Source organism: Lepidothrix coronata, unplaced genomic scaffold (genome assembly GCF_001604755.1).
Source record: "Lepidothrix coronata isolate B3197 unplaced genomic scaffold, Lepidothrix_coronata-1.0 Scaffold309, whole genome shotgun sequence".
Lineage (NCBI taxonomy): Eukaryota > Metazoa > Chordata > Aves > Passeriformes > Pipridae > Lepidothrix > Lepidothrix coronata.
The window spans coordinates 50,958-65,409 of record NW_016690489.1 but is presented as its reverse complement, the minus strand read 5'-3'; the positions used below and the strand labels follow the sequence as shown (position 1 = coordinate 65,409).

At 42.0% G+C, this 14,452-nt stretch overlaps 1 long non-coding RNA gene across 1 annotated transcript; it reads left to right on the top strand.

The window, feature by feature from the left end:
• Positions 1 to 517: 517 nt before the first annotated feature.
• On the top strand, positions 518 to 12,453 carry LOC108508729. The gene is made up of 5 exons (XR_001878483.1): positions 518 to 617; positions 3,740 to 3,879; positions 4,058 to 4,168; positions 8,313 to 8,399; positions 11,621 to 12,453. It is a non-coding gene; the product is annotated as an uncharacterized LOC108508729 (long non-coding RNA).
• Positions 12,454 to 14,452: the final 1,999 nt, after the last annotated feature.

Below are 14,452 nucleotides of genomic sequence, written 5' to 3'. Positions count from 1 at the left end.
TGATGTCTCACCCCCAGGCAAGTCATGCACAGATAGAAGTAAGTACTTGTGATGAAACAGCCTGCTAAATGGGATGGGGAAACTCATGTGGATGGAAATGGACTTTTACCTTTTCTAATAGGAAGTCCAGCACAGTGGAGGTCACTGTATGTGTGATTAATTTTGTTCTTTTGTATTATGATGGAGTGTGTTTTCTTTGCTCCACTTCTTTTGGTCTGTTTGATTTCCCATTAATTTTGAAGTCCCCATTGTAAGCTTGAAGTAAATTGTGCCCTTCAGTGTTTGCTGAATTGGGGACCTTTCAGGTCTGAGCCTTATTATGGAGCTGAAACAGATGCTAAATGGTAAAATGCAGATATTGTCTCAGTCCCTCTGAGTTTTGCATTATCATGATGTGAAAATGATATTATTATAATATCATTATTATGATATTAGCATAAAACAGCCTTATGCAATGGGATGAATTTGTTATTGTACTTATCCTCTGCTTCTTAACATAGGAAATTGTTTTTCAGAGGGAAGCTTCCCACAGAAGATTGCATTTGATGGATTTACTCCAGAAATTTGGCCAAGATAAATTTTGAAAGTGAAGTCATAATTTACACATGAAATTTCAGGTACAAGATCTTTTTTCAAGCTCCATTGCTGTTTAAAAGTTAAGTAAAGGTTTATGCTTGATTAATTTAACTTTGATGATTGACTTTTGGGCTGAACACTGAGGAAAATGAGAGAGAATGTCTTACTGTGACATATATGTTTATTTAAAAAAAAAAAAAACAAAAAAATACACTCAAAATTTAGGGCTAAACCCAAAACCAACAAGACACCTCAGATAAGTTTGGAGAAAGATTTTGATTCCATTATCCTGTTGGAGTGGATCATTCCATGTATGGGATAAGCTGGTTGAACAGCCTGCATATCCTGCAGGTTTCCTGAGAAATCAAGGAAAAATATATACAGAGCAATTTGCTGCTAGGAGGAATGGCACCAGAGAGCCCTTAGTATCAGGTCTTTATTTGTGAGAGGAAATCCAGACAAAGGGGATGAAGTTCTGGTGCAGCAGCATGTGGGGTCTGCTTGGATGACCTTGGTACAGCTCCCTGCTGTCCTCCAGACCCCTTCCACAAGGCAGGGTGAAGGAGGTCAGTGGAAGGCAAGTGATGGTGCATCCCTTGATGTCTGCAGCTCTCACACTACCAGCCCACCTCAGAAGCAAGGCATCAAGGGCAGCGTTGCCTCTGCATTACCACCAGTTTTCCACTGTACAGTGTAGTGGTCTCCCTGCTCAGCACATTGGCTACTGTCAATCCCTTTCCAAAGGACTCAACTCCTTTATAATATTTTTGAGATCTGTAGATCCTCAGGTCAAACTCCAAAGGGATGGAAGAGTTGCAGCACCTAGAAGGACTCCAGGATACAATCCTCAGCCAAGTGAGGAGTCTTTTCCTTCTTGCTGTTGTGCTTTGGCCTCTTTCTAGGGTAATGCCTATATTCCAAGAATAAGTGGGCTGGTACATAACACTCATGAATTCTTAAGGGCAAATATGGCTGTGTCGATTAGAAAAACTTCTCTAGTGAGTGTCTGTTAAGATGGGGAGGTGAGCTGTATGCCTGACTCCCAGTTTCCTTATGCTGCTTCAGGTAAGCCCGTGTACATGGGAGGTGGGACTGCTGAGCTACAAGTGCATGAACTCACTTCACCCTGGGGATGGGCTGCAGTCCTCCTGCTCTTTAGGGCAAGGAACAAGTGAAGTGCATGTTGCCTGATTTCAGCTTCACTTCTTCCACCTATTTGAGCTAATCTTTGAAAGTGCTTAGTTTTCCTGGTGTCACACCTTCTGAGTACTGATTGGCTAAAGAGAAAAATGACAGGTGAATATGCTCCACATAATTTATGGGAAAGTAATACAGAAGTAACAAAAGCCACTTTTTTTTCCTGTGGTTTTTGTTACCATAAAATGGGACTGGATGGGAATCCAGTACACTTAGTAAAGAGTACACTTTAGTAGTTCCCAGATACTAATGAGAAACAATCCAGCAGCTTGTGGTACTTAAGATTTCAGGAAAAGCAACAAATGACTTTAACTTCTTCTCATCCACATCAACAAGACCACAAACCACTGATCTCCTAAAAAATGGTGCATCCAGAAAACCTACTAGATGGTTTTATGAAGGACTCATTGTTTTTCAAAACAAAATGAATGTGGAAAGGACAATTTTTGGCAAATAATTACATCTGTAATGGAAAACATACTGGCTCATTAAACTACACTCTTAATCTTCCTCACTTATTTATCAGCTTTTGATGGAGTAGAGTCTGGGATTTATATTCTGTCCAGTGTCTCACAGAACTCTTGTCCAGTAAAAAAGGTCATCTGTAAATCTCACATAGGCAAGCGTAACATTTTCCTACCATAACATCATCTTTTAAAAAAGGAAAAAAAAAGGACACAGCATTAAAAGTTAAAAGCTGCTGTAAAGCTAAGAAAATACATTTGTTCAGCTGAGCCCACGTTAAGCTTGATTGCTTCATTTGGAAACAGCTGAAACTGGGTAATCTTGAGCTTGTAGTGAGAAATATCAATTTAACATGTAGTTGGTGTGCTAAGGGCTGCCCTGTTCTAATTAAAAATCCACTGTGTTTTTATGGTGGTATTCTGGAGGATGTCTTGATTTGCTGATGAATGCTGACAGGACTATTAAAGCTGTGAAACAACATCACTTGAACATGGCACGAAATGAAAGAAAAGGCACTGCCATGCTGCTCTTGGGTGTTATTATCCTGATTAAAATTGGAGCCAAAGTGAAAATCATCCCTGGGCAATGCATTTATTTATTTATTTATTTATTTATTTAAAAGAGTCACCCATATAGAACATAGCCTTTCATTTATTCCCTTAAATTGCCTGTGACAAGCTGAAAATACCTATTTTACCTTTTTTTGTCATGTATTCAAAAGTCTAGGAGTCATTCAGATGCTGACTTGATCTACAAGCTAGGCAGCCAAGCCAGAGCCTTACCAGCTTGAGGTTTTGGGGGCAAATCAAACATCTCTTAGGTCTTTCTGTGTGAGATGTGGCACAGATTAGATTAGAAATAAAGTAAACTTCCTTGCATGAGGTCCAAACAATGCTTTTATTTTTTATGCATGATTATAGGGTGATTTTAATTAACCTTTCTCCTGTCCTCAACCAGCACATGAACAGAATGCATCACAGGGTTGAGCATGGCCAGAGAACTGGGCATGCCTGGGGAGCTGGAGGCAAAAGAAGGATGTTGGCTGGAGATGGGGCTGGCACCATGAGTGGATGGTGCCTTCAGCCCTGAGGGGAGGGGGCCTCCTCCAAGCCTTGTAAGGAATGGGTCAACTAGGTTCACCTGATGACCAATGTAGAAGTGGGAACAAATAAGCACTCGTTTTCCGTCCAATCAAGATATCAATAAAATTAACTGAGGCACAAAGGGATGGGAGGAAAAAGACTATTTATTGGTCTATACACCAGCGCCCCTAAACTCATAATAAATGTTTGCATTGCTGTCACTGGATGCTGCCCATAGAACGAACTCACATGCCTGGAACCCAAGAGGCCCCGAATGTAACATATTTAGGAATAGTCAAGAGGGGAGGGGGAATGGCAGGCCACATAAAATGTGCTGTTATCTTTCTTTGAGTCACGGGGCGTCCTCTCCCTCCCCCTCTTCTCCTCTCCTGTTTCCCCTCCCCCCTGCCCCCTACCAGGTTTGCACTCTGTTTTTAGAGGAGTTGTGCTTGGAGAATGTGATGGCAGGAGAAAACAGCTGCTTTGATCCCAGCAACTGAAGAGTTTCCCTGGAGTGTGCAAGCCTGTGGTGGTACAGCATGGAATGCCCTTCTGTCAGGTACTGGCACCAGACAGAAGGTTGCCCCTGTAGACAGGAACTCCTGTCTGGCATAGCTGCTTGGGACTGGGTTCAGTGTTTCAGCGGAGTGGAGAAGGTATGGACAGGCACTGGCTTTATCCATAATGTCTCCTGATACTTTTAGAAAAGAATTTGTGTGTGTTGCTTGTTATTGTAGATTCCTGTGTAGAAGGGTGTAGAAGATGGGCATACAGCATCCATCATGCATACTCATCTCTTTGAAGGAGCTGCTGAAGCCTGGAGATGACATAGAATCTGGCTCTGCGAGGTATTATGTCAAGTAGCTGCACATGGGAAAGGGTCTGGTAACATCTCTTGCATTTCTTTGTTCCTGCATGGTTCACATGAGGTCATGAAAATTACAGCAAATGCTTTTCTGTGAAAAAATGAGATGCTTGTAATTAGCATTCAACAGAATTCATAAAATCACTGTAGTAGGGTTTTCTAATGCCTCCCTATACTGTGTGCTGGAATGAAAAAACCCCTAGATGCTGGAAGTTTCAATTTGAATGACATGCTGGGTCTCCCATTCTGTCAACAGTAAAATATTCTAGACTTTTCCAGACACTGAATTTTAAACAATGTAGCAGAACCGAACAGTATAACAGATTTAATCATAGTGGATAGAGGAAATAAACACAGAACTATATGCCAAAATTAGACCACAAGAAGGTTATAACCAGATTACTATATGGAGATAGAATAAACTCTAGAACACATAAGAAATAAGAAGTCCAAAAGCCTGATAATAGAAATAAAAAAAATAAATCACTAATTGGAGTTGAGGAATAAATTGAGCCAAAACCAGTAGGAAAGATACTTGGAAGCTTAGGAAAAAAATAGTATTGGCCACTGAGATGAGAAATGGAAGAAGTGCCAGTTATAATGGAGAAAAACAGAAGTGTTAGGCAAATATAGCAACCACCCTAGCAGCAAAAAGAGGCTTAAGAGAGAGTATCTTGAGAAAGCACAAATAGCCAAAGACATAAGTACAAGACAGAACTATGGGGTGTCCCTGTGCACCCCCACTGAGACACTGACACAATCAAATACTTCCATAAAGTGTCTGTACACTAACACACACAGTAGGGGGAACAAACAGGAGCAACTAGAGATCTGTGTGCAATCACAGGGCTTTGACCTCACTGCAATTATGGAGACATGGTGGGACAGCTCCCATGACTGGAATGTTGTCATGATGGGCTACATGCTTTTCAGGGAAGACAGACCTGGAAGGCGCCCTGGTGGAGTGGCCCTCTGTGTGAGACAACATTTGGAATGTATTGAGCTCTGTCTTAGAGTGGATGATGAGCAAGTAGAGAGCTTATGGGTTAGGATTAAAGGGCAGACTAAGTAAGGGTGACGCTGTTGTGGGTATTTGCTACAGGCTGCCTGATCAGGAGGAGGAACTGGATGATGTAGCACTAAATCTGATGAGAAACTTGTTTAAACATGTCTTAAAATGGCTTTTGGTGGTCTCTTTGCAAACACATGCTTCTTCTTCCCAACACCCCCCACGACAACTGTTATCTCCCATGCAGGAATGTCCTGGGAAAGGTGTCGTAAGGTGTTCTCATTGGACCTTGTTAACCCCTTCCTGTGATTGGGTGTTCATGTAAGCCCCTTGAGACTTCTGACTGGTTACTCTGTAAATCCTCCTAAACCCTATAAATGTAACATCCCCAACAATAAACTCTCTCTTGCCTCCTCTCCACGCCCAGTGTGCTGTCTCCATGCTGGCCATGGAACCACGTGGGTGGGGAGAAGAGGGGAGGGCACCTCTCCCCTCCAGGATCAGGGCCTGAAGAAACCCCTGATGCTGGAGTTCCCTTTCCCCATCCTTCAAGACGTCGGAATGGTTCCTCAGATGGAGATGGAACTAGAACTGGGCCGCCCCATGCCGTGGGTGGGGAAGGGGATCCAGAGGATGAGGCCTTCTGTAGGGAGCTTGAACTAGTCTCAGGAACTGGTTCTTGTGGGGGACTTTAACCACCCTGACATCTGTGGGAGAAGCAACACAGTGAAGCACAAACAGTCCAAGAGATTCCTCAAAAGCATCGATGACAATATCCTGTCACAGGTGATGGAGGATTCTACAAGGAATGGTGTGCTCCTTGACCTCATACTAACAAACAGGGAAGGTGTTGTTGGAGATGTGAAGGTTGGGTGCAGCCTTGGCTGCGGTGACTATGGGATTGTGAAGTTCAGTATTGGGCAAGGAGGAAGCAGGGCAGAAAGCAAGCTTACAACCATGGACTTCAGGAGAGCTCACTTTAGTGTCTTCAGGGATCCTGAAAAAATCCTCTGGAAACAGGCCCTGAAGGGAAGAGGGGTCAAGACAGTTGGTTGATATTTAAGGATCATTTCCTCCAGGTTCAAGAACAATGTATCCTGATGAGCAAGAAATTGGGCAAAGGGGAAAAGAGACCTGTGTGGATGAATAAAGAACCCTGCCATTATTCAAGCATAAGCAGGAAATACACCAGGAGATGGAAGCAGGATCAGGGAACTTGGAATGGATATAGAGGGGTTGTCAGAGTTAGAAATGAGACAAGGAAGTTCAAGGCCCATCTGGAATTAAATGTGGTCAAGGATGTCAAGGGAACCAACACAGGCTTTTCCAAATATATCAGTAACAACAGGAAAAAAAAGGATAATGTGGGCCCATCACTAAATGGAGGGGGTACCCTCTGTTACCATCCCTGGTAACAAAGGACACAGAGAAGGCAGAGTTACTGAAAGCCTTCTTTGCATTGGTCTGCACTGGCAAGGCCAGCCCCCAGAAATTTCTGACCCAGGAGATCAGGGTAAAGGAATGTTGGAAGATTTTCCTTTGGTCAAGAAGGATTGGGTTAAAGAACACCTAGGAAAACTTGACACTCAGAAGTCCATTTGTCCTGAGGGGATGCATCCATGAGTGCTCAGAGAGCTGGTGGATACCACAGTGAGGCAGCTCACGATCATCTTTGAAAAGTCATGGAGATCAGGAGAGAGGCCTGAGGACTGGAAAAAAGCAGATGTCACCCCAGCATTCAAACATGGGCAAGAAGAAGGTCCCAGAGAACTGCTGGCCCATCAGCCTCACCTCAATCCCTGGAAAGGTGATGAAGCACTTCATTCTGGTGGTCATCTCTATCCACATGGATGACAGGAAAGTGATCAGGAGTAGTCAGCATGGAAGGGAAATCGTGCTTGACCAACCTGATTGCCTTCTGTGATGAAACAGCTACCCGGAAGGATGAAGGGAGAGCAGGGATATTGTCTACCTCTTCAGCAAGGCCTTTGACATTATCTCTCAAAACATCCTCACAGGCAAACTAAGGAAGTGTGAACTGGGTGAGTGGACAGTGAGGTGGACAGTGAGGTGGATTGAGAACTGGCTGAACAGCAGATTGCAGAGAATCATTATCAGTGGCACAGGGTCTAGTTGGAGACCTCTCATTAGTGGTGTCCCCTGAGGTTCAATACTGGGCCCAGTATTGTTGAACTTATTAATCAATGACTTGGATGACAGGGCAGATGCCTCCTTAGCAAGTTCACTGACAACACAAAGCTGGGAGGAGTGGTCAGTACCCCAGAGGGCTGTGCAGCCCCTCAGAAGGACCTCAACACATTGGAGAGATGGACACTCACTGAAGGTATTCAAGAACTGTCTGGACACAATCCTGTGTCATGTGCTCTAGGAAGACTCTAAGGTTGAGCAGGGAGGTTGGACCAGATGCCTCACTGTGGTCCCTTCAAGTCTTACCAATTCTGTGAAATACTTTTGTTATGTCTTTGGGGAAAAGCCGTGGGAATTAGTCATATTACATGCTGATCCTGATACTGAATCACTTTCCATTCCAACATTTCTCAAAAGATTTAAACAGCAGGTGCTAAAGCTAGACGTTTTAAAATTGGGACATCTAGATAATTTGCATCTGAGAGTTTTATAAGAGTTTGCTGAAGAGGTCTTTGGATGATTAATGGCACTTTTCAATAAATCTTGGAACAGTGCTAAGTTTTAGAGGACACAGCAAAAATTAACGACACGCCATAATAAAAGGGGTAAAATTGCACCGTGCACCTTTTAAGCCTTTTAACTTTACACTGATCATGTAAAAAACCCCCATAATTGGGAATGAAATTCTCACTAAATAAAGAATGGAGCAAGTTAATATAATTAATTTCAAACCCACAGTTTTCAGGGAAAATCTCTTGAAACTAACCTGTCGTTCAGCGTGTTTTTTCTTATACTGAAAATTTGTTTGAAAAGCAAGTCTCGTAAAATGTTTGATAATGTACTCTGTAGCATTTTAATCAAGAGCAATGTAATTTACTGCCTGAAGTGTAGTAAATTGGTTAGATGTTGTAATATTATAATAAATTGATCACCACTTCTGAATATTTTTAGTTGCATCTTGTCATTCTAGGTCCTATCTTCTCAATTTTTTGAACTGAAGATCTGAAAGGAAATCATTGCAGAAAAGGTTTGCAACCAATGTGGAGACTGGGGAGGGGTAAGTAACAGAGACAGGCAGCTAATAAAAAAAGAGATAGGACTTCTGAATCAAGCACATCAGTAAGGGTAATGCCATACTTCCGGGAAAACAGAAAATGAGCCTTTCTTGTGAGATAGGCAGCTCTGATTTGTTAAAAGTAACTCTCCACAGGATTCTGTCAGGCAAAGTAATCTAAATAAGCTGATCAGATCCTTCAGTGTACAAAGAGGGAATCACAGGTAGGTACAGGGAGATCAGAAGTGGTGAAAGATTAGATCTTCTGGTGAAAGACTCATGGGGTTCAATCTGATTATTTTAATAAAAAGGAAAGTTAGAATTTAAGGTATAGATTTGAGGTACTCTCAATACATAGAATTGATAATTATGTTGCATTAAAGCCCTAGTTAACCAATGCTAAGAGTTAGAACTTTGGTACCATATGAGACAAAACAACCTTAAGCTGCAGGCTGACAGTTTTGGAGTAGAAATAAGATTCAAATATTTTTAGAGTGGTTTTAACTGTTTGAGCTATATTAAATTAATATGGCACATTTTCTTTGGTGGACACATTAAAGTCAGAATTTTTAAAAGAAGATACGGTGTCATTCAAACAATTATTTTAGGGAAATTTTATGTGTTATCTTTATAGAGAAGATCAAAGCAGAAGAACATATCAAACTGCACTGGTGTAATAAATATATTAATCTACTGGATGAATAGCTGAGTTTGTAATGCTGTCTGGAAGGCTGAAACCATTATGAAAGAATGTGGAGAAAGGAAAGAAAAGCTAAGGAATCTGGAGAGGCAAAGAGAATATATCTGTTCTGAGTAGGACACTGGATGAAAGGTTTTGGATCAACTGAGGTTATGCTGCATGCCAGTGACCACCAGAGTATGCTGTGAAGCTTTGAATGGACATGTGCTTCCCACATGTTGCTGGTCTTCCTTGTCTAGAGAAAACCTGCAAATTGTTCTAGACCTTTGCATGTCTGATCCAATCTTGGTCCAGTTCTCTTGGAATGGGTACATATCGTTCTTGCACTGGGGCCTTCTTCCCTCATGTCCCTCATGTCACAAGGCAGAGCATTGATTTTGAAGCCTTCGTTTCTACAAACACTAGCTAATGGGGCTACTAATACCAAGTTACTTACCTTTTTCTCTCTCTGTTAAAAGCCCAAGCTAGCAAACAGTCAATCAACCTTTCCCCAACCTTAATCACTCACATAAATTTTCTTGAAAGAACTGCACTTAAAGCTGAAAAAAACAGTTCCTCAAAAACTTGGAAGTACAGAGAATAATTTGTCTCCCTTGAATATGTGTGAAATGAGGCAATCTATAGTCATCCTTTCCCATGGATCTTCACATTCTTCTCCAATTGAGAGGCCAAGAACACCACACAGTGCTCAAGGTGAGGCTGCACAGATGCTGTTACAGCAAGACAGTCAGCTCTGTTGACCAGCTGGTGATGCTGAGTTTGATGCATTCCGGGACGTGTTTGTCCTCTGGGATGCCTGGGCATGCTGCTGACTCCTACTGAGTCTGCTGCCGACCAGCACCTCCAGATCCCTTCCTGCAGGGCTACTCTCCAGCCACCCCATCCCAGGTGCAGAATCTGGCATTCAGACTTGTCAAATTTCATGCCATCAATCATTGCCCAATGCTGCAAGCTATCTAGATCCCTCCACAAGGCATCTTGTCCTTCAAAAGAGTCAATGACACCTCCTTGTTTGGTATCACCAGCAAACTTGTTAATGGCGCATTCAACTCCTACATCCACATCCTTAATAAATATATTGAACAGAACTGGCTCTGGGATTGATCTCTGAGGAACACTGCTGGGGCAGTTCACCAGGCAAATGTAGCCCCATTCACTACAACCCTTTAAGCTCTGCCCTTCTGCCCAGCTTACCCCAGCTCTGCCCACTCATCCCACAGGTGGACAATTTGTCCTGAAGGATGTTGTGAGTTATCTGACCCTGAGATTAGCTCAGAGCATGGTGCTAATAACACCAAAGTTGTGGGTTCAATCCCTGTAAGGGCCTTTCATTTGAGAGGTGGACTCGATGCTCCTTATGGGTCCCTTCCAACTCAGAATATTCTGTGATTCTGTGACAGTATCAAAAGCCTTGCTATAATTCAGAAAAACTGTACCCATAGCCTTCCCCTCATCCACTGGGTGGGTGACCTTATCATAGAAGGATAATCAAATTAGTTAAAAGAGTCTTTCCCTTTGTGAGCCCATGTTGACTGTGCCTGATGATTGAGTTATTCTTTAAATACCTTTCAAAGAGCACTTCAGATTACCCTTGTGCAACTCTTGCTGTCCATGGGAAACCGTCTGTGCTACCTACAACACTTTGAATATGCAGTTGTGCTGATCTTGGCTGGGATAGAGTTAATTTCCTTCACAGGAACTGGTATGGGGCTGTGTTTTGGACTTGTGCTGAAAGCAGTGTTGATAACTCTGGGATGTTTTCGTTATTGCTGACCAGTGCTTACACAGCATCAAGGCCTTTTCTGCTTCTCATGTCACCCCCAAATGAGTAGGCTGGGGGTGCACAAGTCGTTGGGAGGGGACACAGCTGGGACAGCTTATTCCAACTGACTAAAGGGATATCCCAGATCATATAGTGTCATGTTCAGTGTATAAAGCTGGGAGAAGAAGAATGAAAGGGAGGATGTTCAGAGTGATGGCATTTGTCTTCCTAAGTTGCCGTTACACGTGATGGGGCCCTGCCCTCCTGGAGATGGCTGAACACCTGGCTGCCCATGGGAAAAAATGGATTAATTCCTTGCTTTGCTTTGCTTGCCTGCGCAGCTTTTGCTTTACCCATTAAATTGTCTTTATTCCTGCCCATGAGTTTTCTCACTTTTACTCTTCCAGTTCTCTCCTCTATCCCTCTGTGGGAGAGTGAGCGAGTGGCTGCGTGGGGTTGAGCTGCTGGCTGGGATTAAACCATGACAACAGCTCATAAGAAAATTGTAAATATACTGTTAGGGATATATATTTAGATATTAATGAGAAAAATGGAAGCATCAAGCTCTCTTTAAGAATCAAAGATTTGTTAATTATGTCTATTTTCTTCTTCTGTGATATAGTATCAAAATTATTAATCAAACTATTCTAAATAGATTGATTAAATATTTCTATGCCTTAGCTGTTTTGTGAACAATAATTTTAGAATCTTTTGTTTTTCACCTATTAAGAGTTGGGTTTTCCTTCCCTATATCTTTGACAGATATTATCAGTGGATCCTATTCCCAGTAAGGATATGACAGTGGATCCTAGGAGTCTTTCTGGAACCCCAGGAGATGAGATGTTACCAAGAAATGCAGCCACAGATTAAAGTGGATACAGGAAATTATTTGCTCACAGCTCCCATGAGAATCAACAGCTCAAAGTGTTTTTTTTTTTAATACATATTTTTTATTTTATATGCTTATTTTTTTGTTTGTTTTGATGGAGTGTCCACTTGCCCAACCTCTTTTTCTAATGCTTTCTTTTATGATTAAAGTGCCCCTTTTCTGCAATGGTTGATTTAGTCACAACTCCTGGACTTTCCATTGAAATTATTTTCCTACTGGCAAAAGGAAAGGTAACACTGAAAACACTTCTCTGCAAAACAAGCTCTGTGTTACAAAGCTACAAGCCCAATATATTAACTTCAAAATGTTTTCCCTGGAATTTTCAGGCAAACCAACACTTCTTAGGAGCAGGGAAACGCTCCCAAAGTGCCACAGGACCAAGGTGCTGAAGTCTGATGCCGGGGATAAAGAGGTGCTGGGACAATACAGCAGGAGGTTCCATATACATGCACCTATATCAACATCAATCAGCAAAGTGAAGGTGCCTTTGTATTTAGACAGGTCTGTGCTGTGCCTTACAATGCTGAGTTTATAGAAAGGCCCAGCCAGAAAAGCACTCTACACCCAGATATCATAACAAAAGTGACATTCAGGATAGTAAAATAAATATTAATTTCTTCATCTTCCCATATTCATCTCAGACATCCAGCTAACTCTAATAATACTTTACACTATAATGCTTTACAAATACAACTATTCCAAATTAATAGAATTGTTTTGATAAATACTTGTGAGTTCATTTTACACTCTTTGCCCACTGATGGCTTTCCAGCTATGGGACAGAGTGTTAGGCTTTTTTTTTGCATGCTTGTAAATGTATCAAACCTAAAAGCCATAGTAGCTTTTGAAACACTAACAATATCACTCAGTGCTTATATTACCCTTTACATCTTCAGAGCCTTGTATGAACAGACATGAATGAAATGTGGTAATAGATTTATTGTATTGCAAACCTGCTTTGCTATTCCTCCAGCCGCTTCAGCAGGTCTCGTGCTGATGCCTGTGAGAACAACACACTGATGCTTCAGATGACTAACCACTGAAACTGGGCTGAGGAGAGCTATGATTTCCCCTGTATCTCCCTCAAAGGCAGGTCAGACATTACACATAAAAATTTTGAAAAGACTCTGCCAGCAGATTTGTACTCAACATGGTCAGGTGCCATGTACTCAAGAGAGTCCTCCTCCCTCCGCTGTCACCTGTTCTTGGACTGTCTTTGGGTGCCAGCCAGCATCTTTTAGCTTGGCAGAGTGTCCAGAGCAGTCTTGGTGCATGGCTTGGAGCTTGTAGGAGTGCGAATACAAGTTACTATAAATTGTCATAAAGGAAGACTTTTCCAGATGCTAATAGTGGGAAAAATCATAGTGCCTTACACAGAGGGGAACACCCACATGGTTTGTACCCCACTTTGGGGCTCAGCAGTTCATGATGGTGCCCCTGCCCTTGGTCTACAGAGGTGTCCCACATTCCCATTGTCCAAACCATGGAGGGGAGAAAAAGGTCAGCTAGAGCAGAAGAGAAGCAAATGGTATGGAAAATACCCAGCAACCTTTCAATGCTTCAAAGGGCTCCTTGCAAAAGGAGAGGCTGAGGTTACTGAGGTCCCTGGGCTGTGTCCTCCTTCCATCTGCAGACTTGTCTGCCTGCAAGGGATGGGAACTGATTTTGGCTGCTTCATCTTCCCAAGGTGCCCCCACCTCCTCCAGAGGTGCCCCCAGGATGTCTCCTAGCTGGCATTACTCCTTCATGGCCAAGTGTGCCACTGGCCTGGCAAGGGCTGTGCTACATCGCTGGGAGCTGCTCTGCACCACAGGAGGACGATGGTGAGGCTGCCACATTCGCTATGCTGAAAGTAAACTGTATGTCAAATACTTTTCCATCTGGCATCTGTTAAAATAATGTGTGTGTGAGCATATGTGTGTGTGTGTGTGTTTGCGAGTGTGTATGTGTGTGTAAAAAATGTGGACACACTCTCTGATTTCAAATATATAACAAAATGCATGTTTCAAATTATGTTTTGATTTTGGGTTTTCTGTTAACTGGAAAGATCCTTTATTTCAGAGTTTGTGCAAACTATTTTACTTAACATATTATCTGTAACAAATTGCATAAGCATGACTGTTATCTGCGTTAGTCATCACTTTAGACCATGGAATATAACTCATGCAGTCTGGATTTAATGAATGTTTGAATTAACCTATACCTAATTTCTTGTGTTTTAAAACCTAAATCTCATTGAAAGCTGAGCTTTGTTTACTTCCCAAAATTGATCTAAGGGCCATTTGGAACACTTAGTGTATTCTAAAATGTGATCATATCAACAATACACACTCAAGTTTGTTTTAAAGTGAGTTTTTCTTTCCTAGTTTACATAAATCATTTAAAAAAATCGTTCACTTTTTTGGATCATAATGTACTCACTTGGCTTTTAGACCTACATCGCTCACAGGCCAATTTTTCAAACAGGATTCTAAAGCTATTTGTGGATTACTTTCTGTTTGCTACTTGTAATCTGCATTCCTGAAGCAAGCATGCTAAAATGACTGAGGATTTTCATCGAGCTAAGTGATTATACTAAATAGGGCAATTTTGGGTGCTCTTAGCTTCTATGTTTAAAAATACAATACAGAAGAAATCAACACCACATTTTCTGTTAAACCACAGAGGGCACTGTTTGTTCTAAGTATAAAATGGCCCTGTTACAT